General features: G+C 41.1%; 1 pseudogene; it reads left to right on the forward strand.

Annotated features, from left to right (window-relative positions):
* Nucleotides 1–6,307: 6,307 nt before the first annotated feature.
* LOC139019538 (small nuclear ribonucleoprotein Sm D1 pseudogene) lies at nt 6,308–6,856 on the forward strand (annotated as a pseudogene).
* Nucleotides 6,857–26,468: the final 19,612 nt, after the last annotated feature.

Genomic DNA, 26,468 nt, shown 5'->3' on the forward strand with positions numbered 1-26,468 from the left:
AGGAAGATATACACAAATGGAGACATATACTGTGCTCATGGGTTAGAGGAATTAACATCAGTAAAATGTCCATACTACTGAAGGCAATCTACAGATTCAACGCAATCCCTATTGAAATACCAATGGCATATTTCACAGAGCTAGAACAAATATTCCAAAACATCACATGGAAACAAACAAACAAAAAAACACTCAAACAAATGAATGAGTGAATAGCCTTAGCAATCTTTAGAAAGAAGAACAAAGTCGGAGGGAAACAAACAAACAAAAAAACACTCAAACAAATGAATGAGTGAATAGCCTTAACAATCTTTAGAAAGAAGAACAAAGTTGGAGGGTTCACAATACTAGATATAAACTATACTACAAAGCCATTGTAATCAAAGCAGCCTATTACAGGCACCAGAACAAACATATAGAACAATGGAGCAGAGCAGGGGCCCCAGAAATTAACCCACACAAATTTGGTCAACTAGTATTTGACAAAGGAGGTAGAGAGTATACACTGGAGTAAAGACAGTCTCCTCAATAAATGGTGTTGGGAAAATTGGTCAGGTACATGCAAAAAAACAACAACAACAACAAAAATGAAGCTAGACCATCAACTTACACCATACACAAGAATAAACTCAAAATGGATAAGAGGCTTAAATATAAGTCACAAAACCATAAAAAATCCTAAAAAACATAGGCAGTAAAATCTTAGACATCTCAGATAACAGGATTGACGGATACATCTCCTACAGCAAGAGAAACAAAGGAAAACATCAGCAAATGGGACTCCATCAAAATACAAAGCTGCTTCACAGCAAAAGGAACCACCAGCACAATGCACAGGGAACCCACTGTATGGGAGAACATATTTGCCAATAACATATCTGTTTAGGGGTGAATTTTCCAAATATGTAAGGAACTTATACAACTGACTAACAATCCAATTTAAAAATTGGAAAAGGGCCGAAACCGGTTTGGCTCAGTGGATAGAGCGTCGGCCTGCAGACTGAAAGGTCCCAGGTTCGATTCCGGTCAAGGGCATGTACCTGGGTTGCGGGCACATCCCCAGTAGGAGATGTGCAGGAGGCAGCTGATCGATGTTTCTCTCTCATCGATGTTTCTAACTCTCTATCTCTCTCCCTTCCTCTCTGTAAAAAATCAATAAAATATATTAAAAAAAAATAAAAATAAAAATTGGAAAAGGACCTGAATAGACACTTCTCCAAAGAGGACATACAGATGGGCAGGAGACACATGAAGAAATGCTCACTGTCACTAGTCATCAGAGAGATGCAAATTATAACTACAATAAGATATCACCTCACAGCTGCTAGAATGGCTACCACCAAGATATCAAAAACAACAAGTGCTGGTGAGAATGTGGAGAAAAGGGAACCCTCGTCACTGCTGGTGGGAATGCAGACTGGTGCAGCCACTATTTAAAAAGAGTATGGATTCTCCTCAAAAAATTACAAATGGAACTGCTGTTTGACCTAGCGATCCTACTTCTGGGAATTTATCCTAAGAATCTCAAAATACCAATTAGAAAGAATATATACACCCTTATGTGCATAGCAGCATTATTTCTAATAGCCAAGACCTGGACACAGCCCAAGTGCCCAATAGTAGATAAGTGGATATAAAAGTTGTGGTACATTTAAACAATGGCATACATGCAGCTGTAAAAAAAAAAAAAAAAAAAAGAAAGAAAAAGAAAAGGAACATTTACCTTTTGCAACAGCATGGATGGGCCTGGAGAATGTTATGTTAAGCAAAATAAGCCAGTCAGAGAAAGAGAAATATCATATGATCTCACTCAAATGTGGAATCTAATGAAGAAAATTAATTGGCGAACAAAATAGGTCCAGAGACATGGTTGAATGGAGCAGAATAACAGATCTCAGTGGGGCATGGCAGGGGGTGGGGGGTTGGTAGAGATTAACTAAAGAACATATATGCATATCTGCATAGCCTGTGGACACAGGCAATATGGTAGTCTGAGGAAGCCTGGGGTGTGGTGAGGGCTGGGTGGGCAAAGGGGGAGAAAAAGGTGGACATCTGTGATACTGTCAACAATAAAAAAGCATAAGGCTTTTAACCCAGAGAAGACTTATTTTTCCTATGCTACTTATAGCCAGTGCTATCATGGAAAAGTTATTGAATCTCTCCATGCCTCATTTTATAATGCACTAATGTAAAATGAGGATAATAATAGCAACCCCCAGAATTCGCAGAGGGCTTAATGAAATGAGCAAGCAGGAGGCAGCACAGTGTACATTAATGGCAAGGACACTGGAGCCAGGCTCTCTAGGTCAAGATTAAGGATCTGCACTTTCCTGTGTGGTCTTGCAATAGTTACTTAACCTCTCTGAATCCTAGTTTCCTCTTGGGTTCAATGGGGAACATTACAGCTGTCTGACAAAATGTATCCAAGAATTAAAACACATAATGCTCAATTAAAGGGTTTTGAACATGTGGTAGATTTAAGTATTAGATATGTTCAGTAAGTGCTCAATAATTAGTTCATTTCACTTAACAATGCCAGGTGGATAACGGATTGGCCAGCAGGGATTACAAAAGGGGATGAACCAAGAAAGAAAAGTCCTCTTATAATGTACCTCTGTCCTCTACAATATCTCCACTCTCTCTTAGCTTTAGTTCAGTGTGGTAGGAAATTGACTCCCTTTTTGTGTGAGACTACTGAGTATCACTCAAATACCTGTTTCTGACTTTTTTAAATTGTGGGCTATTCATTCATTATGTTAAATACTAGTCATGACTTCTGTAAAATTATTCACTGCACTTAAGAACTTGTCTTCAGTGTCCCTGGTTCTTACCTTCTATTTTTCTCCTGACCTCCTACACTCCTGGCCCATTCTCTGATCTATCCAAGTAGCATTGTCTTCACACTAACTACCCTAGATACTTCGGTTAGGTTCTCCTGTCTTACACTAAATTCCCACTCCTGACCTTCAAAATTTTCTTGAAGCCAACTGTGAATTCTAGCTCGCTGTGCAGATTCTACCCTGCTTGCCAATGTCTTATTTGCCTGCATTGTCCTTTGTTGAATTACAGATGTAATGACCAGCATTTCATGTCCTTTAATTGGCAAAACACAAATTGAAAAGATACTATGGAATTTATATTTTAAAAATATTTAAAAGCTGAAGGCAATACAAATGTTTTTATTGATTAATCTAATTCCATCTAACAGATTTTCCATTCCCTAGTGCTAAATAATGAGGAAAATGTCTAGTATTAAAATAAAGGCAGAATAACCTCATTTCTGTTGTGAACAACAGACTGAAACAAAAAAAATAAGTTAATACAACTTCTTTAATACTAAGAGATTTGTTTTCTAAGCGATAGAAATCACGTTTGAATTCAAACTGCAAAGTGAATATCCAGGATAATAGGGTGCCCATTTCAGAGTTGTCTGTAAGTCAGAGTTGCTACAGATGTGAGCTCGCTATACCCCACTTGGTGCTTTACCTGCACTGTCACCAACATAGCTACTACGATCTCCATTATAGACTGCAAAGAAAATGAAGTGAGGACCCTCATTTCCTTAACCTGGATCTCATCAATTAAGATGTGGACAGCATGGCCTTCTATGTCTATTCTGTCTCCAATAGCATCTGCATCGCAATCTCCATTTCCCCTGCTTCATTTTTCTTTATTCCTCTTGGCACCACTTGGCACTGCAGCATATGTGCGTTTGTTTATGTACTGCTAGTGTTCCCCTCTAAGACACAGGCTGTATAAGGGCAGGCACCTCTTCTGTTTGGTTTACTACTGGGATGCCAAACCATAGAACAGTGCCTGGCAGTGAATAGGGGTTCCCTAAATGTCTGTGTAATGGAAACATAAGGGATCAGAGCTACAGAGAGGAATCCTATAGCTTATCTTACCCAAGGGCACCCGATTAACAGGATTCAGATCGAGGTTGGCATTCCAGTAAAGTATAGTTTCCTCTACTATGCCTCTGCTCTTATTACCAAATTACTGCTTCCTGTCACTAAAACTGAGAGAGGAGAATCCCATGTCCTTGTATCCAGCCCCCAGGGTCACAAACAACACAACAGCAGAAATAAATGGAAGGTCTAATCCATCCCCACGGCCAAGAAGAGTATCTACGATGTTGTAAAGAGGATACTGCAGAAGAGAGACTTTTTAACAGGAATATGATTAATGTATCCCTAACTTACTAATTGCATTTTATATAGAGTTTACACACACCACTTTTTATGAAGCTCTGAGAATAAAGAGAAGAGAAGGAAAGAACATTAAAAAGAATGGTATGCCATTCATGTTGACTAATGAAGGCATCTCTATCTTGTGTGACCACCTTTTCATGTGTTTCTTTTTAAACTGCAATCAATGAAAAGGACAGACATTCTCAGTATTAATGGACATTTGATTAGGCAGAAGTATGCCTTCCCCATGCTAATGATCAGTAATGTTCCTCTGCCTGTGAATTTCCTTGCCCTGAGAAAAATACCTCTTTCATTTGCATGATTTAAAAATCCTTCTCAATCATCTAACATAATTCAGTTAATATTTTTAACTCAAAAGATAGTTTAATGTAATGGTGCATGTCTTTTCCCAAAATTGCTTTGAATTCCCAAGTGTGATACCTTGAAAACTGGGATCTCTATAGACTTTGATGATGACATTGACTTTAATGGCAAAGGGATTTCCACCCCCACCTTATTGCTTTCTGTTCTGATCCTATTCTCAAAATTTCTCACACCTAAGCCCAGTTGGAGCCCAGGTGTCATTTCTGTTACTTAACTAGCAGCTGCATCTTTTAAATCATTGCCCATCCATTGAAGAGGGACATTTTAAATACGTTTTTCAATAAAGGGGATATGTCTAGCAGCTGTATAGGAGCTGATCTCATCCTTTCTCTTTTATCTCATATAACACTCACCACAGACTAACATAATGATCCTCATCCATGAAAAATTGTAATTTATGCTAGCCAAAGAACAGAGAAATTCAATGAAAGAAATGATCTTTTAAAATGTTATTTTTTTCCTGCATTCATATGTGAAACACTGAAACTTCATGGCTAGTCATGATGAAGGAAAGGATAGGAAATAAAATAAAAACAATTCTTAAAATTGGAAAAAGGAGATTGGCACACAAAATAAAATAGGTGAGGATGCAAACTAAGTACTAAGGACACATCCTGCTTATTCTCCATGGTGAACTTTTAGAGAAAAAGAGAAGTCTTGCCCATATTGCAGATTGATATTCATCCCCCCCACCCCGCCTCAAATCAGCTTCAACTACTTTAATTTAATCCAGTCCATACTCAGAGACGAAAATGTAGTCCTTCTGGTAGAAACTGATTTCATGTTTTCAGAAAGCCATAAATCCTGGCTTCTTTAATAACAGTTCTCCAGAACGCTAACATCAGGAAAAATGAATATTAGCTACATCTTTATGTTTACTACCTGTGATTATAGCTTTCTTTTTGAAGTTTGCTTATTATTCTTTGAATTTGCTGTGTCTGTGAGCTCATGGTTAGAAAGGAGTCTATGACTTTCACATTATTAGTTCATTAATGTGTCCTTCTGTCCTGTGCTGGATAATGTTGGACATACAAAGGTCAGTAGCTTATAACAGAATGGGGAGTGATCAGATAAATAATACGAATAATGCAAGGCCTGATGCTATTACAATCAAGTTTAAGTCCAGATTAAGTTCTATGAAATTTCAGGAACCACTGACCACATGCCCTTGAAGAAACTGAGTAGAGTCCAGAAGGAAAGACAGGTCGGCTGGGCATTTCTGTGCTGGACTGAGGCAAGCCCTGCGGGGGGGTGGGCATTAGAAATGAGGGTTGTGCCAACCAGGCCCTGAGTTGGAAAAGAACGGAGAACATTCCGAGAGGAGCAAATACTATTACTCCTTTAGTCCTGGAGGTTAGAGGAAGAACGGCTTTACAGGGAAATGGGGATTGAACCAGGGAAAACCGGGTGATCAGAAGAGCCTCTAGGACAGTGATCGCGAACCTTTCGAGCTCAGCGTGTCAGCATTTTGAAAAACCCTAACTTAACTCTGGTGCCGTGTCACATATAGAAATTTTTTGATATTTGCAACCATAGTAAAACAAAGACTTATATTTTTTATATTTATTTTATATATTTAAATGACATTTAACAAAGAAAAATCAACCAAAAAAAATGAGTTCGGGTGTCACCTCTGACATGCGTGTCATAGGTTCTAGGAACTTTATGTGGGGAACTTAAATTGCAAGGCAAGCAAAATGTTTTTAAGATTAAATGATAATGGTCGGCGGCCTGGGAGGAGGCGTTTCCGGCCATTCATACTCCGTTCTGGTGGTCGGAGTTGTCCGTTTTTGTGCACTCTCGGACAGAAATCTTGAAATCTTCGTCAGGATGAAGCTCGTGAGATTTTTGATGAAATTGAGTCACGAAACTGTAACCATCGAATTAAAGAATGGAACACAGGTCCATGGAACAATCACAGGTGTAGATGTCAGCATGAATACTCATCTTAAAGCTGTGAAAATGACCCTGAAGAACCGAGAACTTGTACAGCTGGGAACACTGAGTATTCGCGGAAATGACATTCGATATTTTATTCTGCCAGACAGCTTACCTTTGGATACACTACTTGTGCATGTTGAACCGAAGGTGAAATCTAAGAAAAGAGAAGCTGTTGCAGGAAGAGGCCGAGGCTGAGGAAGAGGAAGAGGACGAGGCCGGGGCAGAGGAAGAGGGGGTCCTAGGCGATAATGTCTCTCATGATTACTGTTTCAAAGTGATATGCGATTTGGGATATTTTTTGTACAGGTTTTGTTTGTTTATGTCAGTTTTTAATAAACATAAATGTAATTTTAAAAAAAGATTAAATGATAATATGATTATTTTTATTTAAAAACCATTTATGTTGTACCAGGTAGCAATGCATGGCATTTGACATGCTCAGAGAAGTCCATGTAAATGATTGCCCTTAACCAGTGATGGCGAACCTTTCGAGCTTGGCATGTCAGCATTTTGAAAAACCCTAACTTAACTCTGGTTCTGTGTCACATATAGAATTTTTTTGAATTTGCAACCATAGTAAAACAAAGACTTATATTTTTGATATTTATTTTATATATTTAAATGCCATTTAACAGAAAAATCAACCAGAAAAATGAGTTCGCGTGTCACCTCTGACACGCGTGTCATAGGTTCGCCATCACTGCACATGACACTATGACAGCGTTGTGAACTAGATGTCACCACTGCCATCAGAACAGAAGGAATGAGGACCCAGCACCCATCGAGTAAAGGGCTTTCATAGGACCGCGGGTCTCAGAACTGGCTGGGCCCTCATGGGGCTGAGCACCCCTTTTAGCAAGCCATGCCACACAGGTAAGCAGTGGCTCAGGACATTTCAGTGAAAACAATCACATCTTTCTAAGTAGCTCACTTATAAGAGATGAACAAGAAGGGAGGAATGTCCGTAATATTGTGATAAGTTTGCCCGGTGACAGATGATGACTAGAATTAGTGGGGTGGTGATCACATTGTAAGGTATAAGCATGTTGAATCAGCCTGGCCGGTGTGGCTCAGTGGTTGAGTGTCAACCTATGAATCAGGAGTTCAAGGTTCAATTCCTGTCAGGTCACGTGCCTGGGTTGTGGGCTTGATTCCCAGGGAGGGGAGTGCAGGAGGCAGCCAGTCAATGATTCTCTCTCATCATTGATGTTTCTATTTCTTCTCTCCCTCTCCCTTCCTCTCTGAAATCAATAAAAAAATTTTAAAAATGCTAAATCACTATATTGTACATTAGAAACTAACATAACTAATATAAAATTTTACACCAATTATACTTACATAAAATTAAAAATAAAGAAAGAAGTAAAATTAGATAAAAAAATACACAGAGAATGTTTTACTGCTGTATACACCTTACTATAAATTTGGCCCTCTTCCCCTCAAGGTCTTTTCATTAGAGGACTAGCATCAACTTCCCAGAAGTTTAGGAAGGAAAACAAACAGTAAAGAGCCAATGGGGCTATTGCACACAGACAGCAGTTGGTGCTTTGTAAGTGATACGCCCACAAAGGGAAAGAATCTTTGCAGAGAATTATTTTTTCACTTCTAAAATTATTTTCCTACATAGCAGCTACCAATTGTGTATCAAGCAAACAGAGGATAAAATCCTGTTGGCAAAAAAGCGTTAAATGCTTTGCTCAAAACTCATTGGTAAATAATCTTCTGGGATGATTTTGGGAGAAAGCTGCACTTAGAAATTCAACCAGGCTCCAGGAGCCGCCCGCTCCAGCTCCAGTTACCTGCTCTGACTCTGAGCTTCCCCTGACTCTGCTCTCATTTTTCTTTGTAATTTTTAAGCATGTGCTTGGTAAACTTTTTTTTTAAATGCTAGGAATCCAAAAACTAACTCAGTGTTCAAAGTGAAATTAATCAGTGGCTTATGTAACATGATGTCATAATATTTTCCATACTATTTCCCTTGCCTTATTAATATAACCATCATTCTATTAGCTTTAACTGCTGCTGAAGATGGAGCAGATGTCTTCAATGAATACTTCCATCCATAATTACCCCTTATTTTTTCTCTGAGAAGTTCAGCTAATTCAGATCCTACCAATGTATATGAAAAGTTTAAATGACTTCTCCCAAAATGCATTACCTTTTTCTTATCTACATTAAATTCCATCTGTCATTATGTTGCACAGTCTCACACTTTTATTAGATCCTTCTGGAGTTTTTAAGAATCTTCACTAGCTCTTTACTAACCTAAATAATATCATGGCACTTTATAGAAGAACTTTTTAACAGCTGTGACTTTTCTCCCGCCTTGCCTTTGTATACAGATTTGCTGTTAACATTGTGTATGCATAGAAATGAGTTAAGTAAAAAAGCATAGACAGTTAAGCAAAAATAAACAAATACAAAAGAAATAAATACAACTCTGGAAATATTTTACTGGCCTTTTTTTGTTTGTTTGTTTTGTTAATCCTCAAATCCTCACCGAGGATATTTTTTCCATTATTGTTGTCTGTGTGTGTGTGTGTGTGTGTGTGTGTGTGTGTGTGTGTGTTTTAGAGAGAAGGGAAGGGAGATTGGGGGAAGGAGAGAGAGAGGGAGAGAGAGAGAGAGAGAGAGAGAGAGAGAGATGGGTGTGAGCCTGAGACCCTTTGGTGAGACCGCCAATGCTCTAGTCACTGAGCACACCAGTTAGGGCCTTTGGTGACTTTTTGGTGCACTGTTAGCATGTATGTGTTTCTGAAACAATATTGATTAATCGCCCTTGGAGGAATTACAAGAACTCACTGGCAATTGTGACCTCTACCAAAAATTGTATCTGAGAATCCTGTTATCTGTGTTTTCTAAATCAATGGAAAAAAATATGTGGTCTTTACCCTTATTTTTTAAAGATGTATTGCGTAAAACTGTCATTATATTATTTCCCACCGAAAGGAATAATTTGATTTCTAAGGCAGAAGTTGACTATCTGGCTATCACGAACACCCAAAGAAGCGATCAAGGAACAGGGTAACTGTGTCCTTTCAGCTTGTTTGAACCACAGGGAGAGGTGGGAATTTATCTAGTTTATTTAGTTCCAACTTTTAGGATGATTTTTCTACTTCCTAGTTAGGATCCCAAATGCGAGAAGAATAGCTTCTTGACGTTGGAAGGTACCAAATGTCATCGGTCTTCACCTCCCACTCAGTGGCGCCATCCCTTCTATTTATCACTTACTGGAGAAACACCAGTGAATGCCCATCTGTCTTCACGAGTGAGACAGACACACTTCCTGCCCTTTGGAGCATCTTGACCAGTGACCACAGTCCTGGGCTGCAGTCCTTGCTTTCATAGGGAATAGTTAAACTTAAGTGCAATTTATTAAGGGCTAATTATTTCAGACATTATGCTAAGTGATTTGCCTGTTACCTAATTGAACATTTATTAATATTCCATGCAGATACTTTTCCCCATTTTAAAAATGGAAAGAATGCCATTTAGAAAGATTGATGCTTATGCCCAGTGCTTTGCAGCCAGCAAATGAATGAACTAGAACTGGAATCCAGGTATCCAATTCCAAACCCTTTGTTTTTAGTATTTTATTCCCTTTGGACACTAACTTTTGCTAATAATTCTACCTTACATTGATGTACAGTCAAGTTCTTCAAAAATTTTATCAATAGGTTATGGTTCTACCATATGAAATTACAAATATTAACATCTGTTCATATAAAAATGCCTTAAATCATCAGACAGTTTTCAAATTCATCCTTTTTTCTCCCCTCCATATGTAACTTCCCCACAGGCTAGTAATTGTAACTCTCTTAGAATTATGACCATTTTTCTCTGGATTTACACTTTTTTCACTTTCCCTTTTGAAATTTGTCACCAAGAACTAGAATACTTGTATACTGCTAAGTAGTTTTATTATCTCATTTGATGCCCATAGAAACATAAATTTATGTATCATTCTCACTTTCACTGAAGAAAGCAATTCTTCATGAAATTAAGCCATTTGAGTCAGGATATACAGCAAGTAAGAGGCAGAGAACAGTGGCAAAGCAGCTCTCCTGGAGTCCACTGGGTCAGCTATGAAAATAATTATCTAATCTAATAAAAGAGAAACATGCAAATTGACCGCACCTCTGCTATGCCCAAGCCACGCCCACTAGCCAATCAGAACGACTATATGCAAATTGACCCAACCATGATGGTGGCCGGCAGCCACAGAGCTGGAGCAAGCAGGAGGCTTGGTTGCCCCTGCAATGGAGGAAGCCAAGCTTCCTGCCTGCCCTGGCCGGCTGTGGCCTCTGCTCAAGGCAACAAACTTTCAATTATAGAAGACAAATAAATCCCAGATACCTGCTTCCAGCCAGCATCGACTGGGAGCTTGGGTAGCTAGGCGCCGTGGCCTGCCTGCAAACAGCCATCAGCCCCACACCCAGGATGGCCAGGCACCCCAGTGGGACCCCCACCCTGAAGGGGCTGTGGCCAGCCTGAAAATGGCCATCAGCCCCTCACCCAGGCTGGCCAGGCACCCCAGTGGGACCCCCACCCTGATCCGGGACACCCTTCAGGGCAAACCATCCGGCCCCCACCCATGCACCAGGCCTCTATCCTATATAATAAAAGGGTAATATGCAAATTGACCCTAACAGCAGAACGACTGGGAATGACTGGTCACTATGACACACACTGACCACCAGGGGGCAGATGCTCAATGCAGGAGCTGTCCCTGATGGTCAGTGCGCTCCCACAGGGGGAGCTCTGCTCAGCCACAAGCCAGGCTGATGGCTGCCAGTACAGCGGTGGTGGTGGGAGCCTCTCCTGCCTCCTCAGCAGCGCTAAGGATGTCCGACTTCAGCTTAGGCCTGCTCCCCGCTGGCAAGTGGACATCCCCCGAGGGCTCCTGGGCTGCCAGAGGGATGTCTGACTGCCAGCTTAGTCCCAATCCCCTGGGGAGTCAGCCTAAGCCAGCAGGTGGTCATCCCTCAAGGGGTCCCAGACTGCGAAAGGGCACAGGCCGGGCTGAGGCACGCCCTTCCCCCCCCCCCCCCCCCCCCACTGCCCCGAGTGCACAAATTTTTGTGCACTGGGCCTCTAGTCCATATATACAAAGAGCCAGGGGCCGTCACAACTGAAACAACTGAATGGACGACCGAACAGGCTGCATGGGGCGACAAGGCCGGCAAGGGGGTTTGTGAGGGATGACCAAATGACTGAACAGGCTGGCTGCATGGGGCGACCAGGCCATCAGGGGGGTTAGTGAGGGATAACCAAATGATTGAACAGGTAGGCTGCATGGGGCATCCAGGCCAGCAAGGGAGTTAGTGAGAGATGACCAAACGACTGAACAGGTAGGCTGCATGGGGCATCCAGGCCATCAGGGGGGTTAGTGAGGGACGACCAAATGATTGAACAAGCAGGCTGCATGGTGCAACCAGGCCAATGGGGGGGGCCAATGAGGGACGATCAGGCAGGCAGGCAGGCAGGTGAGCAGTTAGGAGCCAGCAGTCCCAGATTGTGAGAAGGATGTCTGACTGCTGGTTTAGACCCGATCAGGCCCAAACCAGCAGTCGGACATCCCCCAAGGGGTCCCAGATTGGAGACAGTGCAGGCTGGGCTGAGAGAACCCACCCCACCGGGCACAAATTTCATGCACCAGGCCTCTAGTTTCTATATAAAATTGCAATGAACATTTGCTTATTCATTGATATTTGAATATTAAACACAAATAATATTCAATAAAATTAACATTTACCATTTTTGAAATATGCAACTCACCTGTAGTTTTGTTTATAACTAGGTATTGTAATGCTCCTTTGAAAATACTGTTCTATTTGCCTAACTTCTCACACAAAGGAGTACAAGAATATTCTGTCTTCACATAAAATCAAGATCAACTGCAAGCTCTGTATGCTTTTGGAAGCAATATACTCACTGCTGTTCCATGGGGAGAGAGAAATAGAGGGAGGTACCAGGAATACCATCTTGGGACAAAGTAAGAAGAGAGAGAAGCTATGACAAAGACATCATAATACTTCATATATTTACACAGGAAAAGGGCATGACACTCTTCCTAGGAAACATGACCCGAATGACACCTGGTGAGTGTGTGCCTGTGTGTGAGTGAGTGTGTACTCACTCAACAAGATTTCAGTGAGTTTTGTTCATCATCATCAGGCACTGCTCTGCGTCCTGTGTTCAGGATACCAACAAGCATAATGTCCTCTTTTAAAAAATATACATCTTTATTGCATGCATGTATATAATTATAAATGTATACATATTAATATATCATGAAATACATATTTCATATATTTATGTAGGCATGAAATACATGTGTTTAACTCTTTAGATGAGGATCAGCTTTTTCCCCAGCACAACCTTTTTCTCTCATGATCTGAGGAACAACAGCTCTACCCACTGTACCTCCAGAGCACCAAGCACAAAAATGACCATAATTTGCTGCATCCACAAAATGTTTAAAACCACATACATACCCCTGGAAGGAACTGGTTTAAATGGATTTTTTATTACATACTAGAGTTCTGATGCATGAAAATTCATGCAAGAGTAGGCCTTCCTTCCCCTGGTTGCCAGCACATGCTACCCTCTGCACCTGGGACCCGGGTGGCTTTGCTCGAGCCCTGGCTTCGTCCAGAAGGATGTCTGGATTGACGACTGGAAGGATGTCTGATCTAAATAGCACATTAACCTTTTATTATTATAGATGATATTTTTTCAGTGTCTTCTCACATTGAGCACTTCAGACAAGCACATTATTTCAGTGCTGCTATTCTTGCTATTATAATATGCAGATCATTGTAACCATCAAGAAATCTACCAAGCAGAAGAGAAATAGACTCTTAGATATGGAGAACATTTTAACAGTTTCCAGATGGAAGGGGAGTTGGGGGAATGGGTAAAAAAGGTGAAAGGATTACGAATTATAAATTGGTAGCTACAGAATAGTCACAGGGATATAAAATACAGCCTAGGAAATATAGTCAGCTAGAGTCCTGATGCACGAATTCGTGCATGGGTGGGGTCCCTTGGGGTAGCCTGTGGAAATCGAGCCCCAGCTTGCACCCACAACCTCACAGCCCCAGCTCATACCCTCAGCCTCACAGCCACACAGCCTCACCTGGCACCCTGCCTTGGCCTGGCGCTGCCCCCTCACCTCCTCCACTAACCTGCCTGCGGGGCCATCAATCGGGGCTGGGCCTCCCACCTGGCTCACTCAGTGCTTGGGAGCAGAACAGCAGCCCCGCCCCCTGCCACCACAACTGGTCGCCATCTGCGGAGAGATTTGAGGGAAGATTAGGCTCCCGCTTGCACCTGCCTTAGCCTGACGCTGCCCACTCACCTGCTCCACAATCCCACTGTGGTCCTGTTCTCATAAGGCCCATTGAGGCTGGCAGCACCTCCATTGCCACCCACTGCCAGAGCTGCATCACCAACACCTGCCATGTTCCGCACTGCACCCTGGTGGTCAGTGCACGTCATAGTGAATGGTCAATAGTCAACCTCCCACTCAAATGACTGCCCGAGGGGATAATTTGCATATTAGACTTTTATTATATAGAACTAGTGGCCCGGTGCATGAAATTTATGCACCTGGGGGTTCCCTCAGCCCAGCACCCTCTCCAATAGGACATCCCTCTCACAATCTGGGACCATTGGCTCCTAACCACTCACCTGCCTGCCTGCCTGATCACCCCTAATTGCCTCTGCCTGCCTGCCTGATCGCCCTTAACTGCCCTCCCCTACTGGCCTGATTTTGCCCCCAACTGCCTCTGCCTGCCTGATCACCCCTAACTTCCCTCCTCTGCTGGCCTGATCTTGTCCCCAACTGCCCTACCCTGCCAGCCTGATCGCCCCTAACTGCCTCTGCCTCAGTCCCCACCACCATGGCTTAGTCTGGAAGGAAGTCAGACATCTGGAAGATGGCCGGTCGACCTGGTCTAATTAGCATATTACCCTTTTATTAGTATAGATAGATTATATAGGATAGGATTGCTTAAATGGGGGGAGAAAGCCTTTTTCAGCAGGAGGAGATGCTCTTGGCAGACAAAAATACATAATCCCTATATCTGGACTGATAGCCAGCTATATACACTATGCTCCCAAACCAGTCATTAAAAAATTGAACCGCTTTCTTACACCTTACATCAAACAGCTGTTGCCCTTAAAACCCCTCCTCAGCCCACCTTAGGTTCTGCCTTCCCAGTTCACCCAGATTAGGTTCTGATTGGTCAGTTTCTATGCCAGTCAGCGTCAAAAGCTCCGCCTCCTAGGCAGCCATTGGCTTCTCACAGTTCACCCAGATTTGGTTCTGATTGATCTGTTTCTATGCCAATCAGTGTCTCCAGGCCTATCTCCGGGCCTGTTCAGAGAGGTGGGGCTGATCAGCAGCCCCGGTGAAGGCCCGGAGAGAAAGAGAGGCACAGCTGCTGGCGAAGCCTGGAAAGAAAGAGAGAGACAAGGGCTCTCTCTCCGGGCCTCTCTCCAGGCCTGATCTGAAGCCCCCTGGGTTGCCATGACAACCCAGCACTGACTGCAGGACTGACTTCTGATGTTCCATGAAGCCTTTGGTCATTACAGACCCTGGGTTTTTATATATTAGGATAATATTGTCATAACTATGTATGGTGCCTGATGGGTACTAGATTTATCACTTAGTAAGTTATGCAATGTCTGATCACTGGGTTGTATACCTGAAACAAATGTAATATTGTATGTCAACTGTAATTAAAAATAAAAATAAATAATAAAATTATATAGGAGCTTATGTAGACCAAATAATAAAGTAAAGATTTTTTTAATCAACACCAGAATTGGGGTTTATTAAAGCCAGGTTTCAAGCGACAGGTGAGGAAAATGCACTGAGGAATGAGATCCTCCATCCTGACTTCTTCCCATGACTCGGTCATGAGTTGGAGAATGAGTTTTAGCTCTACAGTTTAACAAGATCATTGCTCTACAGTCTAACAAGAATCAACTGGTACTCATGGCTTCTGCATATGTTAATGATAGTAGTATCTAGACTTAAAATTATATAAATGCAAAAATGCATTATAGTTGATAATATTAAAAAGCAGTTGGTGCCCTAAATGGTTTGGCTCAGTGGATAGAGTGTCAACCTGTGGACTGAAGGGTCCCAGGTTTGATTCCAGTCAAGGACATGTACCTTGGTTGTGGGCACATCCCCAGTGGGGGATGTGCAGAAGGCAGCTGATTGATGTTTCTCTCTCATCGATGTTTCTAACTCTCTATTTCTCTCCCTTCCTCTCTGTAAAAAATCAATAAAAATATATATTTTTAAAAAGCAGTTTGTTATTTAATGAACTTTGGTTTTTTGATAATGCTAGGTTTTCTGGAACATTTTCTTGGATACTTGTGGTATTTGCCTGTTTGCGAACCTGGGTGGTGTCAACAATTTCTCTTACGCATTTCTCTTGGGTAGACTTTCATTTTTATCTAGACCCAGTCAAAACTCGGTTACCAAAAATAAATCACTTAGTTATTTTGCTAGGATGAGTACATGTTCTCAAAAGTGCCTTCCAAGACACGCTTGAATGAACCCTGCTCTGTGTCCTGTACAGACTGCAGAGTAGACAAGTGTGTTTAGGATGGCTTCCTACAACCAACTCACAACATTTTCATTTAATAAGATTTGTAACTCGTGTTTCAATTAAAAGTAAAATTATTATATTCCTTAGTGAGTGTGAATTTTTTGATGGAATAATACATTTATATGGTAATTTTCCAAAGATCAACTTTATCGGTAAAAAGCTCTTCCAAGATGGTTGTATATTTTATTTGCTTTTGAAATGTTATCACATTTAATTGCCTACTCTTATTTGGGTTGCAATCATAGTCATTAATTAGTAGGAAGGTGAGGGACAGCATCATATCTAACTATCTGTTATGGCTCCTTTAATGAGGAAAATACCTGCCATCACTTGAAAGGCATCCTGTATTCTTCACAAGCACAGCTCGCAGTAGCGTTCTCGTTTAGGCTGTGGACTTCAAAGGAAATTGATGTCAGGTGTAAACAGAAGCTGTTGAATATATCTGCTGAGGAAGCTGAGTGGTATGTCTGGCTAGGAGAGATGAAGGGCAGCTTATACTATTAAGGAAACCACAGGTAGTGTAAACTTTCAATGGCTGGTATATGTCTGGGGGATAAAAAATGTTATGTATATTTATGACCTATAAAACCACAAAAGTTTAAGGTATTTCTGTTCTTTCCATTTTCTACTTCTGTAGGAAGACAGAAAATAAAATTGAATAATAAAAATCTATAGAAAAGACCATTGTTTATAATAAAAAGAAAACTGTTTTATAATTGTAATAAAAATAACAATTTATGAGTTTTAGTTACTGCCTTTGCTTCCTGCTATATTATTAAATTCAAAGAAGCAAATGGAAAATGAATGGTTGATTAGTTAATAAAACAAATGGCTCTGCCAAATTCTTTTAAAGCCCAAACCAGTACTCTGAATTTACACAATTTTGAATGTATTTTTAAAAACTAAACTTCGACATAGTGTATGTATAGGCAATGTGCTAAAATAATATTTATATTCTAAAAGAGCTGTTACAATACAATATACAAAAAAATAAGCGTCTTTAAGCAACGCCAAACTACAGATGTACGTGGTAGACTGCAGCAGCTTCCGAGGGTCATTACATGTGGCACTTCCTGCCCGCTTGGTGAAATCATCCTTCCTGGATTGATCACTGGTAGTAATATAACTGGTAATAGCATGGTGATTTCCTTGGCTTTGAAAAGTGGATTTCAATTCCTTACCATCATGTTGATGCTCTGAAGTTCCTTATCTTTTACCTTTTTTCACAAAAGGTACTAAGAGTTTTACAGGATTCTCTAGAAATAGGCTTCCCGGAAAGGATGCTCCTCTCTGCTCAGTGATACTTTTTCTCTTGTGAGTAAATAATGTGAGTCATCATGCTCATATGTCTAAGATTGTTCTTTCTAGTTTTCACATATTAGTCGCTTATTTGTAGATTTGGATGATCAGATTGGATTTTCTCAATAACTATCGCTTGCAAGCAGAACAGCATTTGACTTTGTAGGACCTGATCAATAAAATTGACAAGCCTCAGGCTTACCTAAAGTTGCTGTTACTTCATGTATTCAACCCTCCAACACTTGCTTATATGAGTATAGCTTGTCTTTCCCACTCCTTTGTAAAATAACCTTTTCAGTGTCCAGTTTCCTAATATTTTTGATGGTTTCTAATTGTCTAAACTCACATAAACTTATATGTCTATATGTAGTGTAAATGTATACTGCCTCTACACACATGTACCTACTTAAACTTAAATTTTAATTAATTAAAATTGAATTTAATTAAAGATTAGTTTATCAGTTTCACTAGCCACATTTCAATTTTTCAATGACCATATATTTTATAACATTTCCATTTTCACAAGAAGTTCTTTTGGAAATCCTGACTAAGATGATACAATTCTATATCATCTGTTAAGATCACCACTTTAATCATAGCTTCCAAAGTCTCCTATCTAGGGCAAAATAACTTGGCCAAGACATAAACCTAGTAAATGTCAGAGATTCAATCCACTTATCTACTTAAAGTTACAGAGACATTGAAGTATAACATTTTGAAATAACTAACAATCTATTTTTAATTAGCTAAGATCTTTGATATGAAAAACTTTTATCCAGCTTGAAGTAATAATCTTATATAATAAAAGGCTAATATGCAGATAGACCGAATGGTGAAACAACCGAACAACTGGTCGCTATGACTGCACTGACCACCAGAGGGCGTGCGGAACATGGCAGGCATCAGCAGCAGGTGATAGAGCATGGAACACAGCAGGTGTTGGCCGCAGCAGGATGATGGAGCAGGTGAGCAAGGGCGCCAGACCAAGGTGGGGCACCGGTTGCTGTCATTGGGGTGAGCCTCTGGTGGTTACTAAAAATTCTTTGATCCCGCGCACCGCGGTCCCACCCAGCACTCGCACCTGCTGCTGGCACTGGCCCCACTCATGCTGCTGCCGGCTCCAGAGCCACCACTGTCAGCAGGTGTGAGCGGAGCCAGCACTGTCAGCACATGGGAGCAGGGGCAGCAGGAGCGGAGCTGCTGGTAGACAGGGGACCAGGGGCCACAGAGGGAGGGGCCGCAGTGGGGGCGCAGAGGATGGGCCAAGACGCGCCGAAGTGCCCACCACAGCCTCACAGCCCACAGTTCCTCTTAAGGTGCACGGATTCATGCACTGGGCCCCTAGTCTATATAATAAAAACCTAAGCGACTGTTATGGTGGAACGACCAGTCGCTATGATGCGCACTGACCACCAGGGGGCAGACACTCAATGCAGGAGCTGCCCCCTAGTGGTCAGTGCACTCTCACAGGGGGAGTGCCTCGCAGCCAGAAACCAGGCTCACAGCTGGTGAGCGTAGTGGTGGTGATGGGAACCTCTCCCACCTCCGCAGCAGCACTAAGGAGCAGCAAGCAGGTGGGTGGTAAGGAGCAAGAGGTCCTGGACTGTGCGAGGGCAAAGGCCGGGCTGAGGGACCCCCACCAGTGCAGAAATTTCATGCACCGGCCCTATAGTTAAATATAAGGATACATCTTAAGTTAGTAAAAAAAAATTATACACAATCTGATCTTCATCAGCTTTAGGACATCAAGTTCCTTAGCATATGTTGGGTTTTCTTGGCCTGGGTTACTTGAGGCACCCTGACACCATCCTTCCTGGTTCCCAGTCCTGGCTTTACTCCCCCAGCATGTGACTTGGGTGGTTATTTTACTTCTTTCTCCTAGTCTCCTCATGTAAAAATGGAGATAATATATTTATCTCCTAAGATTGTTGTGAGGATTAAATTAATTGATATATATATATATATATAGCTCTTTAGAGCAGTGAGTCCAATATCATATTTATGTATTTTCATAATAAATGTTATATTTATTATGACTTTTATCTAATGTTTTGATTATCTGTTTCTAGGCCTAATTATCTGGCCACACCATAAATGAAATAAATATTAACTAAAGATTAGAAGTTAACTCATCACAGTAGTACTCATGGCAATAGACTTTTAGGTGGAAGCCTTGGTGTGACCATCTTCAGCTTAGTGTACCTGTACCTGGAACACAAGCCTGAAGCCAACATTTCAACAGAAAGGGGAGACCAAATACATAGAGTCAGGCAAGTTGGGGTTTAAATGCAAGTTCAATCACCAATGGTCTTTTATTAGTAGATAAAATATTTATCTACTCAAAGCCCCAAGCGCATTTTCTATCAAGAAGAAAAAATTAATGCTTATCTCAGTTGATTGGTGTTGGAAGGATTCAGTATGTACTTAGCACAATTTCTGGCACACTATAATCATTCAATTTGCTCTGATCATTATATTATTGAGATCAAATCAGAGTTTAAGTCCATAAACTTCAGGTTGGAGACCTTTCATCTATTCACTTAACACATATTTGTTGATAACTCATTTTACAATGCTCCTGCAAGAAGGAACCATTCAAGATGTCTAGGATACAGATGGGATCAAGACAGTCACAGCTTCTTCTCTTGGCTCTTACTTTATAATGGGTGGGTGTGGAAATAGATTTTTTTAAAAATCAGGTGCAAATTGCTGTGCAAAAAAATAATAATATGATAGAAGTGTTCAAGTATCTACTTTAAATTGGGAGGTCAATAATTCACTCTGAGGAGGTTACACTGAAGTTAAAATCAGAATAATAAAAAGGTTATACAAAGCATCCTCCTGTATTCCCACAGCCACTGGCTTATTAAATTAATTTGGAAGCACCTCTGTTTCAGACTTCCATTTTATTTAGTCTTAGCTAGGAGTTTGAGATAGAGATGCTCCTCGATTTATAATGGTTTATATCCTAATAACCCCACTGTAAGTTGAAATTATTGTAAGTAGAAAATGCACTTGATACACTTCACCTACCAAACATCATAACTTAGCTGAGCCTGCATTGAAGGCTCAGAACACAATATCCAAAAAACATTGACAACACAGTACTCTATAGAGCAGTGATAGTGAACCTTTTGAGCTTGGTGTGTCAGCATTTTGAAAAACCATTAAGTTAAGTTATCTGGTGCCGTGTCACATATAGAATTTTTTTTTTTTATATTTGCAACCATAGTAAAACAAAGACATATTTTTGATATTTATTTTATATATTTAAATGCCATTTAACAAAGAAAAATCAACCAAAAAAATGAGTTCACGTGTCACCTCTGACATGCGTGTCATAGGTTCGCCATCACTGCTATAGAGTATCAGTAGTTTCCTCTTGAAATCACCTGGCCAACGGGGAGCCTTGGCACTGCTGCTGCCCACAAGAGAGCACCATACTGCACATCCCTAGCCTGGGAAAAGGTAAAACTTCTAAATTCACAGGAGAGTTTTGACAGAATGTGTATCACTTTTGCACAACCACCAAGTCAAAAAACCATAAATTGAAGTATCTTAAGTAATGGACTCTGTATATAACTTTGATTTTTATTTAGAATGGAGATTGAATACATTTTCCTGAATCAATAAAACAATATTTATTGTAAACTTGATATTCCAGAGACAGCACAAAGGCCAACTTAGAAAGGCCAAGTAGATATACTCTAAACTCCCTGAAACTTGACTCACTTTAAAGCCCAATTAACAAGCCACATTCTCTCCCTACTACTCATTTAAAAGGGCTGTCAAAGGTATTCCCATCTGTCCCGCCTGTTAGATATTGTTTTCCATCCTAGTCCTATGAGACATCACTTTGTATTCTGCAGTCAATCCTTCCTCACTTTAAGTTCTCCACCATCCCCATTTCTATCACACTCGATGCTCTTTGCTTTCCTCCTCGTCTTACTACCATCCCCTGAGACAACGGTGGGAAGCAAGCATCTCTTACTGTTCCTGAGTGATCTCACCAACCTTTATGGTTCCAAATACTACCTGTAGGTTGATAACTCCCACGTCTACAATCCCAGCTCCAAATACTTCCCTGAGTTTCAGAATCACATCCAATGGCATACTACATATTTCCACCTGGATATGGTGCAAGAACATCAACTTCCTTTCACCACCTCCCACTCGTAAGCACACTTGCCTCCCACTGTTGTCTCAGGGGATGGTAGTGTCATGTCCCCTGTGTCCCAGTTAGAAACTTGGTATTAATTGAGACAGTGTCCCTCTTTCTAAGGCCAAACATTCAATTTAAACAAAAGCTATAAAAATTAAATGTGCACACTATTGAAATGTGTTGTAGCTAAGTGTGTTTCAGAGGGAGGTTTATATAGGCTTCCATTACATACATGTGCAGAGTACACTGGAGGACTGCTCTGTGGCAGAAATAAGAGTCTGGCTTTTACTGAACAGACGTGTTCTTTATTTCACTTTTAATTTGACAGTAAAAAACTTGGCAAAAATGCCTGGTAGCATATGATGGTTTATAGGTATCACTCTACCTGTAGTTTTCCTCATAGAAAGGCCTATAGCTATGGAGAGGGAAACATATAATTTATTTAAGTCTGAAAAAGAAAAAAAAAACCTATGAGTACAAATATGGATTATATAAAAGATGAAATGTGTTGGGACAATGTGTCCTGGAGAGCAGATGGCTGTTGGAGGGAGAAAGAGGATTGAAGAGTTGTCCTCAAAGAAGAGGAGAGTCTATAATAGGAAGTCTTTATATAAATCTCCCAGAAAGCTAAGAAAGTGAATTGTAAACTGGGTGTTGAACTGAATTTATTTGTTTTTCTTCTCCAAAGCCTTTGGCTAACTGGACATTTCCTATACTTCATTGTCTTTTGTCCATTTGTCCAAGGAAAACCAATCATTGGAAAGATGCTTCTAAATAGTGTACTCCTCTTTAGGCAAATACTCAAATGTTTTTAAAACTTGTTCCTATATACTCCATCCTTTACAATTTCCCATTTTCCTTCGATTTGTTTCAATTTAGAAATGAAAGTAATTGTTATTTTTATCTTTGCCAGTCAATTATCCCCATATGTTGTCTGTGTACATCAGAGTTGCACTATAATAGTACTAGGCCCACCACCACAGAAATATCCCAAAGAACCAAAATATTAAATCCTGTTCATTTTTATAAAAGTATCAGTCCCACCTGGAAACTCAGCAAAATTAAACAGAAAAATACCATTAACCATCAACCAGCCACACATTTTAACAGATTCAAAGGTATTTTAAATGCTCACCATTCTGGACATGGAGGGGGTTCTCAGAGAAGCCAGAGCTGAGCCCTTTGCTATGTAACATTCCCTCTGTGAAGTCAGACAATAGAAGAGACTTCCCCATGGCTTCCCCTGTGTTTATCCTGGCTACCTGCGTGAATGTGCAGGAAGTAAGCCATCTGAAACACTCGCCGACCCGCAGAGAGAGCTGTGGTATTCTAGGGAAGTCCTTGAAATGTCTCAATCAATCATCATCCAGCCTGTTTTCTTTCTTTTTTTTTTTTTATTGAATCTTTATTGTTCAGATTATTACATTTGTTCCTCATTTTTCCCCCCATAACTCCCCTCCTTCCAACTCCCACCCCACCCTCAGCCCTCACTCCCCACCCACTGTCCTCATCCATAGGTGCACGATCTTTGTCCAGTCTCTTCCCGCATCTCCCACACCCCTTTTCCCCCCAAGAATAGTCAGTCCATTCCCTTTCTATGTCCCTGATTCTATTATAATCACCAGTTCATTCTGTACATCAGGTTATTTATTCACTTGATTCTTAGATTCATTTGTTGATAGATGCATATTTGTTGTTCATAATTTGTATCTTTACCTTTTTCTTCTTCTTCCTCTTCTTAAAGGATACCTTTCAGCATTTCATATAATACTGGTTTGGTGGTGATGAACTCCTTTAGCTTTTTCTTATCTGTGAAGCTCTTTATCTGACCTTCAATTCTGAATGACAGCTTTGCTGGATAAAGTAATCTTGGTTGTAGGTTCTTGGTATTCATCACTTTGAATATTTCTTGCCACTCCCTTCTGGCCTGCAAAGTTTCTGTTGAGAAATCAGCTGACAGTCGTATGGGTATTCCCTTGTAGGTAACTGAGTTTCTTTCTCTTGCTGCTTTTAAGATTCTCTCTTTGTCTTTTGCTCTTGGCATTTTAATTATGATGTGTCTTGGTGTGGTCCTCTTTGGATTCCTTTTGTTTGGGGTTCTCTGCGCTTCTTGGACCTGTAAGTCCATTTCTTTCACCAGGTGGGGGAAGTTTTCTGTCATTATTTCTTCAAATAGGTTTTCAATATCTTGCTCTCTCTCATCTTCTGGTACCCCTATAATTCTTATGTTGGTACGTTTGAAGCTGTCCCAGAGGCTCCTTACACTATCTTCGTATTTTTGGGTTCTTTTTTCATTTTGCTTTTCCGGTTGGGTGTTTCTCGCTTCTTCGCATTTCAAATCTTTGACTTGATTCTTGCACTCCTCTGGTTTGCTGTTGGGAGTCTGTATAATATTCTTTATTTCAGTCAGTGTATGCTTACTTTCTAGATGGTCCTTTATCACACCATCGAGGGTCTCATTAGATTTCCTGTACATCTCATCAAGTTTATCGACAGACTCTAGAAGCCTCTTGAGAGACCTCAAAAGTGTGGTTCTGAACTCAATATCCTCCCTTGATAGTTTTGTCCTGTTTCTTTGTCTCCGCATTTTTTATGCTTTCTTGGTACACCCCCCTAGTGGTCTTTGTGCGCAGTCTTGTTGTAGTTAAGCCTTGATTGTTATAGTTAATACTAGAGGTATTTGACCTCCAGGCCGACTGGCTGTGATAATCAGCTGTGTTTGCAGTGGAAGAACTTGTGTCCTTTAGGGAGGTGCTAATCTAGCCTTTGCCTGAGGCTATCTGGCAAATGCCTCTGTGCAGGGCTTGGGTGGGGCGGGTCCCACGGGATCAACAGGGCAGAGGAGGGAGCAGTTATGGCTGCTCTCAGTCCGTCCCCAGGGGCTCTGCCTCTCTGTCCCAGCAACAGCTGCAAACCTCGGAGGGACCGTAGCCAGACAGTTCTGCTTCTCTCAATTGAGTCTGGGTCCCTAGAGACTCACCCGGATCTGGAGCTCTGAGTCTGAGGCTCCCTCCAGATTGAAACAGACAACCACGCCCTCAGCCACCAGCCCATGCCGCGCGCACTCCGCACCTTAGTATTTTACTTCAGCACTGGGCTTCCTCTGATTCTCGGTTCCTCCTAGTTGTAGAACTTCCATTTAGCCAGCCTTCCTGTGGTTCTGGATGATGTCCGTTTCGTCTTTTAGTTGTATTTTTGAAGTGGTTGTTCGAGGCAGCAAACTCCGGTGTTAATCTATGCCGCCATCTTGGTTTCTCCCAGCCTGTTTTCTTTACCTCCATGAGAGCTAATGTCAGCACAACTCTGGGTCACCCCTTTATCCAGAATAGTCTCTGCAAAAGGAAATGGTTGATCTTAAATGCATACGCACAAACAACCAGTGCATTTCTGCAGGTCAGTGCCTGAGGGCAAAAATTTGGGAGCTTGAGAGTCAGAGAGAGAAAATCAGGTGATTACTGTGATCCTGGGTGAAGCAGAGAAAAGGCAAGTTTGAGAATATACATTGCTCCTTTTCCTAAGGTCAAAATATAATTAGCATTTAAAAAGGTGCAGAGATGCTTACTGAAGGGACCACACTGACCACCTTTGTGTCATTTAGTGTCAACAGCCATCAGTGTGTTCATACACTAAGAGCACTGCCTGCGCTCGATACCATGCGTCTCCAGCATCCCTCACAACGCCTGGCTTCCAGCAAGGGCCACAGTGCTCACACCACTTTGCAGGGAGCCTGTTTGAAATACGTATTTAGGGGCTTTAACTGTTTCTGAAATTTTTGAAAACCTTTTGAAAAATAAAAATACATGTCTTAATTACTAATTGAGAAAGGTGATGTTGGAGAGTGCTACCAAGCTCGCAAGCAGTCACGGGACAGTCAAGTGTAATTGAATTGCAACAAAGTCAGTACCTGACATCAGGGCTGGGGCTCTGCGTGCCCTGCAGCACATTGGGCTGAGAGAACCTCCTCTAGTCTTTGGAAGGGAAAATGGTTTATACTGACCATTATGTCTTCTCATGTCTTTTCTACAGAGAGAAATACACACATACACACACACACACACACATACACTACACAATTTACTTGACTAACCTAGGCAAGCATTTCTTTCTGAAAGAAGGTGAAATGACCAAAGGGGTTCTGGGATTGTAGCCATTTTACATGTATTGATTTATTGATCCTGTCTTATTAAATTATAAACCCAATTTTGAAAAATTATGTGAAAAATTATGTGAAAGCAACTTTGCTTTGCTGCAGGTGATAAAGACTGTTACCCTTAGAATACAACCTAAACCATACTAATCTTCAGAACTTAGTCTGTGTTTCAGAGAGAAACACTATATATTTATTTATGTATGCAAATAATACCAGCAGGATTTAAATTGCATATGCTCTATTCACCCATTTATTAAGCAGACATGTTTGAGGACACTTCTATGTGAGGTGCTGAGAGCACAGGTCTGGAAAGAGACAGTGATGCACCCAGTGTTCCCTGCTGGGTAGATGGTGCAATCATCTCACCTGACCCTCACGTTGGACTAATTTCGTGTTATCCTTGTTCTTTGGAAACGTGAGGAGAGATTCAAGCTAACCTACTCAGGCCAGGGTGCTGGGCTATGATGAAGGCAGAACTTGAACTAAGCCTGTCTGACATCAAAGCAACACAGCTTCTCCTTACAAGGAACTCACTGCCCCTCCCCCACCCACCTGATGAGGAGAGTGGGGTTCACTGTCCAGTGAATCAGACTGAAAAGTATCAAAACTTTTACACACTCATTCTAGCATTCTTAGGGGAAAGCCAAGTAGCTGCAGGCTCATCTACACTAATAAAAGAGAAACATGGTAATTGGCATACAACCGCTACC

Source organism: Myotis yumanensis, unplaced genomic scaffold (genome assembly GCF_028538775.1).
Source record: "Myotis yumanensis isolate MYYU_CA2020_CCGP unplaced genomic scaffold, mMyoYum1.0.hap1 SCAF_11, whole genome shotgun sequence".
Lineage (NCBI taxonomy): Eukaryota > Metazoa > Chordata > Mammalia > Chiroptera > Vespertilionidae > Myotis > Myotis yumanensis.